Raw genomic sequence first — 14,107 nt, 5'->3', positions numbered from 1 at the left:
TTATCGCATCATGACCCGGTGTGGTCACCAACACACCAGAGGTTCTTCTTGTGAATATTTTAGTGAGACAAATTCATGCAAGGTATGAGTTCCCAGTGCAGAAATGAGTGAAATGCTGCAGTTCTGTTATTTACAAAATATTTAATCTATAAATAAATAATTAGGAGCCTTGCAGAATTTGTCAGTACAAATGTTGATTCCAGAGGTTGAATTTGTTAATAGCATTTTAAATTCTCATTTCCTATCAACAAAGACTGTGAATGCTTAGCCAAATTAATAGAATTTTGCATTGTTTGAAATCTCTTCTCCCACTGAAAAAGTATAAGAAGAGAAATATATCTTTGAGATTTTAAAGTGATTTTGGGAAGTCTTTTCCAAGTGCTTATTCTGCAAATCACTAGATTAATACCATTTAGAAAGATCAGGCAAATGAAGCTGCAATTAAAAGAATTAGTTAAATCCATTATAGGCTGCTGGCCTTACTCTCCAACTCAGGAAGGATTAAACACCACACCCAAAGTCTGTTTGATCCTATCTTCAGGGCACTATTTATTAATTGCACTTAATTATTCATGGCAAACCCCAAAATGAAGCAGTTGAACATTAATCCAGCTGTTACCTTTCCCTTAATTCAGGGGCTACTTTGACATGCTTTTCTCATCTTATTTCTCTTCCACCCAGAACTTTGCAGCAGTTTTGCCGGAGAACTCCTTGCTGGTAAAGCAGCATTATTTTCTGAAAGATAATGGGTCACTTTTTGTCACTTATTGGTGTTAAATCATCATTCCCCATAAAGTGACTTGGAGCCAACGTTAATCATTACAGAATCCAAATATTTACGCTGATTAACAGGCTCTATGACCTGTGCAACTTTTTTTTTTTTTTTTTTTTTTTTTTTCCTGTGGACTGTTAGCATCTTAAAAAGAGGATTAACAGCAGGCAGAGTGAGCAAAAAGAGCAATTAGAAAATAAAACTGATAAGAAAGTCCATTCTGTAGGTTTTATTTCTAACCCTACTTTTTATTTCAAAGAGCAGCTCTTCTCCTTTCTCCCATAGTCCAATGGCCAGCATATTTAGCTGGTACCCATTTAACATAGTAGACTGTGATTGAAATCCTCTGTCTTATTTTGAGCAGAATATGAAACCACTGATATCTCCAAGAACTAAATCTGAGATGCCCCACACGTAATTTTACCTCTCCTGGTCCTCCACAAGGCTTGTGTTACTCAAGTCCAAAGCAAACACAGGGTAGGTCACCCACAGCAACCATTACTTTGTTACCAATATTGTATTCAATACAGTTATAGAGTAACTCTAGTTAGAATCTATAACTACAGTTATATCATATAGAGTATATAATATATTTACATGGTGTTATGACTCAGATTCTATTCAGTGCTTTTACCTTAAAGAGATAATTAACCACCCAGGTTTTGTAGGTTGTCCATAACAAGGATGGTTTAGTGGTTCATTTCTGCAGAGAGGGTCCTTCTGTACGAAGAACGGAGATGATAGAAACATTATACAAGTGTAACCAAAAAATTCAGCAAACAATGACTTAAAATTGCAGTGGTCCATGTCTGAGGGCAAAACAATAAAGGGAAATGCTACACGTTTATCTGCTTCCTATTCTCACTCCACGATCAAAGCTTTTAACTTGAGTTTGTTCAATTCTTAAAGGTTTTAAGGCTGTTTGTGTAGTATGGAGTACCAACACAGAAGTGGCACAAAGTACCTGATGTTGAACGCCAAGTCTCCTTTTCAAAATTGAGTTCTTCTGCAATGAGATTTAGAGCTGATTTAAAAAAAAATAAAATAAAATAATGAAAAGAATAATAACATTCCTCCACCTAAAACCATAATAATCTCTATTCTTGCCTCTGGATTTGCTGATGTGCCATGGCTTTTAAGTATTTACCTTCTAGATATGAAGCTCCTTAGGACTACATAATGCCTTATTATTATTATTACCAGTCCCTGAAGTCATAATGAAGTCTGGATTATAGCATATTTTATCTTTAAGTTTCCAGGACCAACAATTATTATATTTTCCTCGTTCTGAAATTAAAAAAAAAAAAAAAAAAAAGTCATATAAAAAATAAAAAGTCACATAATTAGTTCTTTTCTGCACTACACACCAAGAATAGTTTAGCAATTTCATCACTGCAAATGCTTGGGGAAGCCTAAAAACTTTTTTTTTTTTCTTTCTTTCTTTTTCCTCTTGATGGTGGGAAGATAGTTATTTTGTTTTACTAATCCAGTGAACTGGTACAAGTTAAAACCATTAAATGGTGTGAAGTGTGAATTTTAAAATGAGGGTGTGAAGGAAGGAAGGAAGGAAGGAAGGAAGGAAGGAAGGAAGGAAGGAAGGAAGGAAGGAAGGAAGGAAGGAGGGAAGGGAGGGAGGGAGGGAGGAAAGGGACTAGTAGCCACCCAGATTTCCAGCAACAGGGAAATGTTATCTGAATAGAAAGTTTGTAGTCATCTGCACAGATTTCTGTGTCCAGACATCCCAGACAAACTGTCCATGGGTGAAGGCACGATGCAGGACTTCAGCCACAGTCAAAAAGTGTCAGGCTTGTGTGGGGAACTGTGGACAAAAACATGCCAGCCCAACAAAGAACTGCCTAAATAAGAGCTGGGCTGCTTTGGTTCCACCTGGTCTTTGCTAGGCCAGAGATGCTGAAATTACCTTTCATACAGAGGTTTGAGTCATTCTTGATAGTAATTTGCCAGCAGATGTTTCCTTGATGGTCTCTTTGAGCCAGTTTGTCAAGCCTGGTCAGCTCCCAAAGTTTTAACAATGTGAGTGGCTTACAATAGTTTTGCCATTATGAGCACCTAGAAAAATATGTGTGATAAAATGGTATTTTTTACTCCTCCGCTGAATTTCATAAAGACATAAATTCAAATTATACCTTTGTATGCACCTGTTCAGCCCCAGTGCTATGAAAAAGTTCTACGCTGATGAAACAGCTTTTGGAATCAGCTAATGTGATTTATGATGATCAGATAATGGCTATAACAAATTTTAAATAAATTTCAAAACCAGAAGGGTTTCTTTCGGACAAATACCATTATGGCATGCATTGTCATCGTCTTGTGTGCTGTTACCATTGCTTTTGCTAAACTCCTTTTTGCTACTTTCCTGTTTCTTGAAGTGCACCCTGATAGGAATTGAATCTTCCTTAGTACATAGTTTCTTACTAATAATGCACATTTATGTAAGCATACAAGGCTTCTGGCCAGTTTGTTCCCTTGATTCATATTTGGGTGGGTGGAGGTTTTGGTTTTTTTTTTGCCTTTTTTTTTTTTTTAATAATATTCCACAAACTTCCCATTATGTTTCTACAGCACAACATCTTTTCATGGCAGGCAGGAGTTGTTCACCAGTCTTTTGTTTTTCAGGAACTTGGCATTTGGCACATATTGTGAAGGCTGACAAATATAAGTGGGTATAAGGAGGCATTTGGTTTCGGAGTTACAGTTCTAGTGTAAGTGAAATATATTGAGGGAAGAAGAAACTAAGATTTTGTGCTCCATGCAAGTAAAAAGCCTGGTTTTCTCTTGAATATAAGAAATAGGAAGATTCTCGTGTGTATAGATTGCAAGAGCAGTTATCTTACCAATGTAACTCCTAATAGAGTTTAAGTCTCCCTGACAGGAGCTGAACTACATGACAACTTTGTACATCAAATTCAGGGAATATTGGGGGGAAATGCAATGAATTGAAATCCTCATCCCACATCCTCTTCTCATCTTGCTCATCTCACCTCAAAGACAAACCACCAGCTTGTGGCTGTGCATACCTGGAAGCACAGAACACTCTCACCTGTCCTTCTGGGAGCCCGCTGTTCAGACAACATCAGATGTGCTCACCCCACTCGTTTTCCAGTGAGCTGAAGCAGACTGAGGGCAGGGAGCAGAGCCACTTCTCTGGTGCTGGTACTAAAGTGCAGAGCACCAATGGGGTGAAGGGATTTTGGGTAAGGATGCTCAAGGTTGACTTCTGCGCAGCAGTAGGCATGGCAGCGCTGCTCCGTCTGCAAGCAGCACGTGGGTGTTCACATAATAGCGTTCAGTCATCAGAGCTGAGCTACACACCTACACCAAAGGCTGTGTGATATAACAGATTATGCGGGGGTGGATTAGAGTATGGAGAATATGGGGAATTCGGAGCCAGGGTTTTAGGTTTGCTTGATGTTACAGCTAATTGTTGTCCAAAGAATCATTTAATGGAAGCACAAAGGAACTCCGCCTGAAATCACCTCATCCAGGTTTGCTGGATTTTAGGTGTTGAAAGCCAGGATCTGGGATGTAATTGTGTAACATTACATGACACATCAGGTGTCCTAAATCCCCTTGAATTACAGGCACGTAATTCAGGATGTGCCTCAGGTGCCCTGGGAGAAAAAGACGGAGACATCCAGGGAGCAGTTGGGCTCTCAGCGGCGATGCTGTGGGAACAGGCACAGCGGCCAGGTGCCTGTGAAGGCAAGGAAAGAGGGCCCGAGGTGCTCCAAAGCAGCAGGAGGTGTGAACCCAGCCATTCATCTGCACCAGAAAATGAAAGCCTGGGGCAGGGCTCACACGTAGAACTTGTCTCCATGAAAGCTTGTCCATTTTTTTCCAGTGATATCAGCTTTCCTTATAAAACGCACTACCTCTCCCTACAAAACCTTGCTCTCAAATAGGTGAGTAATCCTGCTGACTTCCAAGCTCATGACTTGGAAATGCTCATGAGCTTTTGCTGGTTGGAGTCCAAATGCCCTTCTAACCTGCACGCAACTATGGAAAAAAAGTGCTGGCTGAATGGGAAAAAACGTGGTCCTAAAATACATTTAAGTCCTCTCCTCTCCAAACCTCAGCTGGCAAACACAGTGAGGCAGATGCTCCATCCTGAACCACAGCTGTTCAGTCTCCCTGGTTTGTAGCCTCCATCAGCTGGTTTGTAGCCAGCTCTGAAGATGGGAGGAGGTCACTTGGGAGTGGACTTGTTAGCTATTAGAGCAAAGCTCCAGCACTAGCTAGTGCTCCAGCACGAGCAATGCCCTAAAAACCAGGCAGCTCTGCAGAATGAAATAGGGCATTTTTATATGTGGCTGTGGTACGGTTGGGTTATGGCAGGTCATACTTGTCATATCAGTCCGATATTCTCTCCTTCTAATAAACCCTATCTATCTGCAAAGTAATGGATTCTGCAACCCTTGTTCAGGTAATTACTTTTTAATTTTAGTTCTCAAGGATTTGTATTCAGACTTCTTGGGCAGATGCAGAGTCTGGCCTGCCTGTTCCTTGGAGGACATGTGTTTTGTCCCAGCCAGGTGTGTTCAGGGCCACTAATTTTCCCTCTGGGACTCTCTCATGGAAGTCTTCATTTCACTGTGGCAGGTCAAGTCACTTTAGATGCTTCTCAACAGGCAATTACGTACAACATCTCTGTTTCATAGAGAGCAAAGCACTTCCATTAGCAAGGGATAGCCTTTGGGAATCCACAGACCTTGACCTGCTGCAGCACAAGCTCATTTCTTTCTCCTTTCCCGTTTTCAGTGTATTGTATTCTAGACCCTGCCTAATGAAGTTTTCCTGCCTCAAAGTTGCTCTTTACAAAGGTGGGAGAGATGTTGCTTTATTTTTCAGTTTCAGCACTTTCCACCTCCATGAGAAGAAAGGTTTGAGTTTCCCCTAGAGTTACCACGTACTGTTATTATGGTCTTTACTCAGGGTAACACCAGTCTGACAGCTTCCAGTGTATTAACATTGTTAAATACGTTAATAAACATGCCATTTATTATTAACATAACATTCTTCAATTACATTGGTGCAGTCTTATCCAGCAAAAGCAAACCTGGGCCAAATATACCTTTAAAACATCTGCACACATGGCAGTGCCAACCAAGGGTGTGACATTGTGGGTTTTTTTATTTTTACAGTTTTTAAGAACACTTCACACTGGCAAAAGCTTTCAGGGAAACACAGCTTATACTGGCATCAAGTGATTTTTGCTCATACTGGTCGCCTTGTTTGCAGAACCGTTTCAGGCTGTAGCAGAAAAGAGCACTCTGGCCAGCACAAGCTGAGCCTGTGCCAGGGCATACACAGCCCAGCCTTGCTGGGCAGCTGCAGCTGTGTCACACCGTGTACAAACCAGGACTTCATTGGGTAGTGCTAATGGGGAACCTTTGTCCCTTTGTCTGACCCTTATTTACCCCCACTAAACACTTTCTTGCTTCTCATTAGGAAGGTTCACTGGTGTAGCGAGGTATTGGCATGCTTTTGCTGCCTTCAGTTTTTAAAATTTTTATAAAGTTCAGGTCCCCAAAATATGGGCCAGCATATGCTCTCCCTGACAGAGGGAATGCACAGAAATGAAAACAATTGCTCATACACCACGTTGGATTGCATGATCTGGTCCTAGCTTCATAAATATGGAAAATCCTTGCTTTTCTTGGTATTCACTTGGTGCCATCTGACAAGCCCAGAGTAAACAGAGGAGACCAAAGGCTTTAGATCCAGAAGAAAAGTCTTTGGGTTGGGAGGAGACCAAAAGTACCTGAACAAGGATTTTCCTTTTGATGTGGGTTACTGGATAAATTCCTTCTTTTGGAGTTGTAGCAAGACTTTCTTTGTGTAATATTTCTACCTGTTGTGATGGAGAAGGATTACCATATTCTCAGTCTTGAAAATGTGCCATTTTTTCTTTTGTGTGAAAACATTTTTTCCCCATTTTCTGCACGGTTTGGGGGTGAAAGGTCAGCTGATAGAAGGATCATCCCTTTTCTGAAACCCTTTACAAATTGGTAAATATTCTAACTAAAGCAAACAAACAAACAAACAAACAAAAAACTAACTCTGAAGTATACCTGAAACAATTTCTTTTTAATCCAAGAATGTTGTGTTAAGTCTCTGCACAAGTATTGGACAAGGAGGCTGTGAGGGCTTGCCAATGGTAAGAATTGCATCTTTCGAAAAACATGTAAATCTGTGCCTCCTGTCCTACTGTAACCAGCTGTGGTGCTGCCCACACGTTCCTATGGGAAGCTACCAACCCATGTCATAGGCCCCAGAAAGAACCTGCCTAAACTTTTGTGTTTCACATACCCATCTTTCATGGTGAGGTACTGAGTCGTGACATCAAGGAGTTAATGTGGACAAAAACGTTTGATCTCATTCTACTTGAACTGATTACATTTTGAATTCTGATACTGCTACAGCAAAGCTGTAGATTTATCTTGAAGTAATCCAGCAGAAAGGCACTATTTTCCTGTAACTAGCAGCCATTCTGTTCCTTAAAAGAAATTTGGGACAGATGTGTGTGTCTTCTTATTTCAGTGAACGCAGGGAGAAAACGTATTTTATTTCTTATTAAATAAATTTGCCCTGTTCATCTCAGTATGTGGGACTGTCAAAGTTTATAAATTTGGCAGTATTTTAACATGATCATTCTGTTTTTCTTTAAACCGAGTTATTAATTTGATACCTTTTTTATAAAAAGCAGAGCCTGATGGAAATTTATTTTCTCATCTTTTGACATTTAGCTGACTGTTAAGGGGTTTTAAGTAACACTGTATCTTAAATCAGAGTGGCGGGAAGATAAAAGGACTCCCAAAGCCTGTTGAAAACCACCCAAATGGTAGGGATGCACTGGGAAACTGCATATTTTGTTGAAACATTGGTAAAGTACTTTTTTATTATTTATTTTATTATTTTTTATTATTTTATTTTTTTTTATTTGCCGATGCTTCTCTCCCATCTCCTTTCCCCTGATTATGGGTAACTAGGGACAAACAATTCAGGTCAGATTTGATGTGAATGCAACTCAGGTGAAGGCCAGATCATGCAATGCTGACTCTAGAAAGATCTCTTACCTTTCTTTTGAAGAAAACACTTGTTTTTTAGTTGTATCATGAGAAGCTGCTATGACTGGTTGAGTAGGTACTAAAGCAAAATTCCAGGCCAAGAGTTTAAGAAGAAATCGAGTGTTTTTCTAGTCTTTGCAATCCCTATGAAAACCATTTACTTCCTAACAAACAAAATCAGGCATTTCTATGGCGAAGGGGGAAAAGTGAAAGCAAAGAAACATTGAGACACGAAAACAATGAAATCAGTTTGCACTCAGGAATAGGTCAACCTTTACTTAAGGAAAAGTGATTGCTACTTACTTTTTTTGTGCAGTACTGTGCACACTACCTGAAGAAGAACGGACACAACATTCAGAAGTTGAACCAGTGTACCAAGATTTACATTTGTTCCACTGCCAGATGACAAAGCTCTTTCATTATACCCTGAACTACGTTGTGTGCTTCGTTCTCCTCTAGCTTATTGTGGTTCTACCCATAGCAAAGACTGCTCATATCAGTGGAATTACTTAATGTCTCCATTTGCATGACTGGGAACGGAGTCAGAGCCACAATTCACTCATTTTTAAAATTACATGTTGCTAAGAGTTTGCTCGAAAGAGGTCTCTCTTCCCATTTCTCAAAGCTGAGCAAGTTGGAGCTTAGATAAAATTTTGGAAGGAATTTCAATCTGATGGGCAAGTTTGATGTTCCAGGAATCGCTATAATCCCCAAACAGGACATTGTTTGCAAGTGTAGAAACATTCCATGGAACAAAATGCTTCAAGATTTATTGATCCCCAGGGTCAGGAAAATGCTTCTTTGGACATCTTTAATCAAAGAAAGGTATTTTGTATGGAGAGAAAGAAAGTTCTCCTTGCATTGTGGGAGACATAGTCTGGGCAAAGAACAGATACCTCAGTTACAGCTGGGCACAAAAGGGAAGTGCAGTTCTGTTTCTTGAGTAGTAACTCGGGAAAATATAAATTAATGTTAACTTGGTCCAAAACAAAGCTTCACAGCCAGACTCCAGAAATAACTATGAGGTTGCTTCCCACTCAAAGTCCACCACTGATTTGCTCTGTGGCTGGATACAATTTAGGATCAAGTATAAAATCTAGTATTGGGAAGAACACGATAACGGTATGGACAAGTGCTGGGGTCATGCAAATCAGCGTTACCTGTGAAAGTCAATGTGTTTGAGAGCAAATCTCTGATCAGGTTTTAGCCACTAAATGCCTTTTCCTCTCTTTGCTGTCTTGCAATGGAAAAACATCTTCCAGGAGTCACTGGTCAAAGTTAATCCCAACACAGGTCGTGCTTTTTAAATATTTATCCCATACTAATCCTTCGTTTATTCAGATTTGGCATCCTAACATGAAAGATTTCATGGAAAGTACACTTTCTTGTAGCAAAGCATTTGCCTTTTTTATTTTTATTTTTTATTTTTATTTTTTCTTGTAAATGAGATGTCTCATTTGCTTTCTTTCTCTTTCTTTCCTGCAGCAGAGCAGGAAGCAAACACAAAAAAAAAAAAAAAAAAAAAAAAAAAAGCAAGGACATTCATGCATCTGCCTCAGCTGAATGCCTCATGTCCTCCTGGTCCAGAAAAGGGGAACTAAGTATCAGGTCTATAAAGTATGAAATGGAGAATTTATGAGCTTCCTCATGCCATGTGCGGTAATGATCGTTAACCGCTGTCCTGAGCAGGAAAGTGGTGTAAAGCACGGTGGCTGCTGACTTCCAGCTCAGTATAAATGCAGCACCTTGTTGATGGGTGATACCCAGCGCAAAACGGAGGAGCAGCAATCCCTGCCTTCAGCTTTGATCCTTGCTAGGAAGGTAGAGAAGGGAACAAAACCTCCTTCACAAGGTGTTGAGTTGAAGTCCTCACCAGGAAGCTGGCTGCAGGTGCTGAGGAGTGTTTATTGAGCCAGGGCTTCAGGAGCCCCTTCCCCTCGGTGCTCCATGGAACAGGGAGCTCAGGTCAGGCCAGGAGGAGCTCCTGCAGAGCTGAGGCACCCTGCCACATTCACTTCATGCCACATGTATCTGCAACCAGCTTTTGTTCAACCAACAAAAGCAGACAGCATCTCAGTGAAGAAGAGCCCCAACTACTACAGGCACACTTCACTCTTGAGTGGCTGGCCATTAAATGTGGCTGGCAAATTAAACAGAGAAAGAGCGATAATGGTTTAGCAGGGAGAAGAACAGTTTTTCCACCTCTTATCTGGAGATAATGGTGGAACGTTGCAGGGCGGGTTTTATATATATTTTTTTAGCCTCTTCCCAGCACCTGTGCTTATTTGTTGAACAATTTATAGCTCCATCTGAAGTATTATCCAACTGACGGTAGGAGGCATTTGCAGCGCAGCACAACATAATCCTCCCCTCGGAGATTAAGACTATTACCTCATTGATGCTCCCAGTCCCTGCCAGCCTTGGCATACCAACGTATGGCGTGAATGCAGGTCTGCAGCACAATAGCTCACTATGCTACCAGCTAAGCCACTGAATACTTCTACAGTCATGCCTTTTATTGCCGGAGTGACATGACAGTAATAATGGATAATGAATTCTGTTAATGAGATGACTTATTTCAAAAGTAAATAAAGCTCAGGTGTCACGTGGATGAAAAATCTGAAATATCTGCAAATGTGATTTAGACGAATGTTCCAGGAAATAAAAAATAATAATAATAAAACCCAACCCTGCTCTGAGGCAGCTGTGTGGGTAAGTAGCAAGAAGTGGAACAGGGCTGGTGAGGAGGGATATGTCCTGGTGTGGATGGCTGCTGGCACTGACCTTCCCAGAGCCCTGCACAAGCACTTGTTGCATGGTGCTGAGCACCACCTCTGCTCTCTGCCTGCTGCTCCGCTCCTCAGGGCAGCGATGTCATCGGCCGGTAACAACAGGCTCTCAGCCTGCTTACACCAACACTGAGGGAAACACAATTGTCCACCAGCACCTCCGCTAAATGATACTTGTTCCTTTACCACTTTATAATGGTTTTCCCAGAGTCACTTCCTGTGAAGAAACAACTTCTGCATCTTTTCACTTTGCAGAAATGTTGCCGTCTTTTTCCTCCCCTCACACTCTCATGTGACTGAGCCGTGTCTTGCTTCATTTTCACAAGCCAGTTCACTGACAGGTACAAACCGAGTTTATAGCGGCTCGGTTTATCAGACGTAAAAACTCTATCAGCAGCATCAGCACCACACAGAGATGTAAACACGCATTGCCCGTGAGGAGCAGCTACGGCGTGGATGCTAATATTAGAACTGCCAGACAGCCTTTGTACAACTCAAGGTTTCTTTATTGACCATAAAAGCATTAAAGCATCAAAGAAAGAAACTACTTGGTGTCTACAGGCATATTTATCTTCCCTAAGACTCCTTGCCCCGATGTGGACTCTGACTACTGCACATCTTTAATACATTTATCCTCACAGTATGCCTGGAGGACGCAGAAGAGCTACTATTTGTATTTTACAAACAGAAAACTGAAGCACCAAGGGAGAATGCAGGCAGGCCTGTGAAGTGAGAATTCAGTGAGAATTTTACCCTAAATAACCACAAAACACAGGCTATCCTCCAACTTCCAGTGCCGCTCCTTCGCAATCCAAGGAGAAAAGGGTCCCGAGGAGAGAGCAGGGGGGGATGAGGAAACCCAAAGAGGAGTCCATTACGAGCTCGCCCCATCACAGGGGACCTGCCCACGCCATGGCAGCACAGCGGGATGCGGCCTGCCCCAGGCTGAGCAGGGCCGTGGCCCCGCGCCATCCTTTGCAGAGCTCTCAGTATGACTTCGGGCTGCTGCGAAGCTGCCCCGCTGTTTGGTTGTTTAAGCTGCGGCTGCAGTAGAAAAAGAAAAGCAAAACCAGGGCTTGATTTATATCTCGTGGTTGCTGGAAGTCGTTCCCAAAAGAAACAAACAAACAACCCCAAACAGTTTTAAACTTAATCGTTTAAAAAAAAAAAATGGCAAAGAGCTTCTATCATTTTCAGTAATTAAAGCATGAGCAAAAATTAAAAACTCCTCTGGCTCTGTTCATTTGATGACTTCAAGCCTATTTTTTCCCCTCGCATACTCCTTGCACATTTCATTCCTCACAGCCCCGTCCCCATTAGTGGTGATGACAAAGCTCCCAGCGCTCCCCGTGTGTGGGAGAATCACACTGTAAGTATGGATTTAATCACCAACCTTCAAAGTGACTAAGAAGGCAGATAGATGGGATTCCTGGGGAGACTTTCAAACGTGAAGTTTGACATCCTAGCTCTTTTGAAAATGGTGCTGTTCTTTCCTAACCACAGTGGAAAGCCTGCCCTGCTGGGGCTAATTGCAGGTGTCCCAAGGTGCAGGCACCCAACTGGTGCCAGTGGCAGGGAAGCAAGGATGGGGTGGGCAGGGCTGCCAGCTCAGATCCTGTCTCCGGCACTGCTTTCCAGCCCAGGACTTGTGCAGGATGGGCAAGAAAGGGTCATTCTGTTGCTGGCTATTTCCCACGTCAACAGTGTACATGAAATGCATCCACTCTCTGGCAATGCTGGCTCATCATTTTTGGGGGGGGAAATGACTAAAAGCCCTTCAGATGCCACCACCCCTTCAGAAAGAGCAGATCTAAACTCAGGGGTTATTCTCTTAAGCATCTCTAGTTAAAGCAAGTAGTGGGGTTAATTAAAAGACATGCCAAGCGGGGCACTCAGCCCTGAGCCAGCCTTTCTCCCTCAGCCTGTGCTGTGTAGGTGAGCCCCATCCTCAGCCCATGGCCCAGCCTGCCAAACAAGCAACCAGTAACAACCAAATCCAACTTGCAAGGTACATTGGTGTGTGCTCAGAGAAAAAAATATGTCATCACAACTAGTACGTTCTTGATATTAGGTTTAAAAAACAACAACAATACAGCAGGTAGTTTCAATATTCTTTTTTCATGCATAGGAAGGGAAAGCTGTGAACAACATTCACACTAAAGAACAGAAAACAATTCTCTAGCACTTATAAAAAATTGATTTTTATTTTACCTTACACATTTAAGAAGGTTATCTCTGAATACCAAATGAATTCACTTTCTTTAGTGTGCTCATTAACTATGATTTTGTATGCATGGAATGATATCATTGGGGCACTGTTAATATAAGCAGTTGGGTTCTGGATCCATATCTTTACCTAGTGAAGTCAATGGGAAAATGCTCATTTATTTCAGTGAAGGTAAGGCTGGACCTTAATGAATAGTTATCTATTAGCACATGGAAAAGAGAGCAGTGCATGTAAGGAGATGTACAGATACCCGTCTGCTCACACTTTTAGGCAACCTGAAAATGCACAGTGTGCTTCCAAGCAAAATATAGGAACACCTTACCTGGCATTAAATAACTTTCCAGAACAAATACAGTAAAAGAACGAACATATACAATAAAACTATTAAGGCATGAATGCATCTGCTTATTAAGCAAAATAGCATTTCATGAAAACAACCATTGCATATTGTGAGGTGAATTTTGTTATGTGGACCATGTGCAGCCCTAGGGTGTAAAAACTGAGGGCTTGTGCTGGTTTCTGTGGTGTCAGGGCTGGAAAAAGGAGAGCTCGAATTGCTGTAGAGCTGTGCTGGCAGAAGTCCTGACCACTGATGCGAGTTTAGTGGTCAGGCTGTGCTTTTATCAGCATACCTTTTATTCCACTTGGTGGTAGTTTTAGTCCGCTGGTCAAAAGTAAAGCAGGGCCTTTGTGTATATTAGCAGGGCTAATTATCAAGGCTAGACTGAAGGAAGTACCGGAAAGTTAATGTATGAATACAGAAGTGATTATGTGTTTCTTGTACGGATTCCAGTGCCCCAGTTCAGCCCACATCAGAAGAAAATGGGAGCTGCCCACAGGCTGCAGCCTTCCCAGTGCATCGTGCAGCAGCTTCCAGTGCAGATTCAGCCTGAGTCAAGTCTGCAGCATCCACACTCCTAGAATTAGAGACAGCTGCACATTCCTCAGTTATTGTGAGTTATCTTCATTTATTAGCTGCTTCCATGTGCCACAGTAGCGCCTGCATATGAAAACGAACCAAGCCTGTATTTGTGAAAATGACTGCATGCAAAAGTCAGTCTCCTTTCATTTACAGGGTGTTTCATAAACAGTTTGAAAGTTGCTTCATACCTGTTTTGCTGTTTTGTTTTCTTATTATTTTTTTCAAGCAATGGCTCAATGCTGATTGTATCAGCAAAGCTATTATGCAGAGTCCCTGCAGTAATTTGTCAAATAATCATCTCCTGGCACA

This window comes from Aythya marila (genome assembly GCF_965140915.1).
Source record: "Aythya marila genome assembly, chromosome: 7".
NCBI classification, from domain to species: domain Eukaryota; kingdom Metazoa; phylum Chordata; class Aves; order Anseriformes; family Anatidae; genus Aythya; species Aythya marila.
This window is presented reverse-complemented; position numbering follows the sequence as displayed.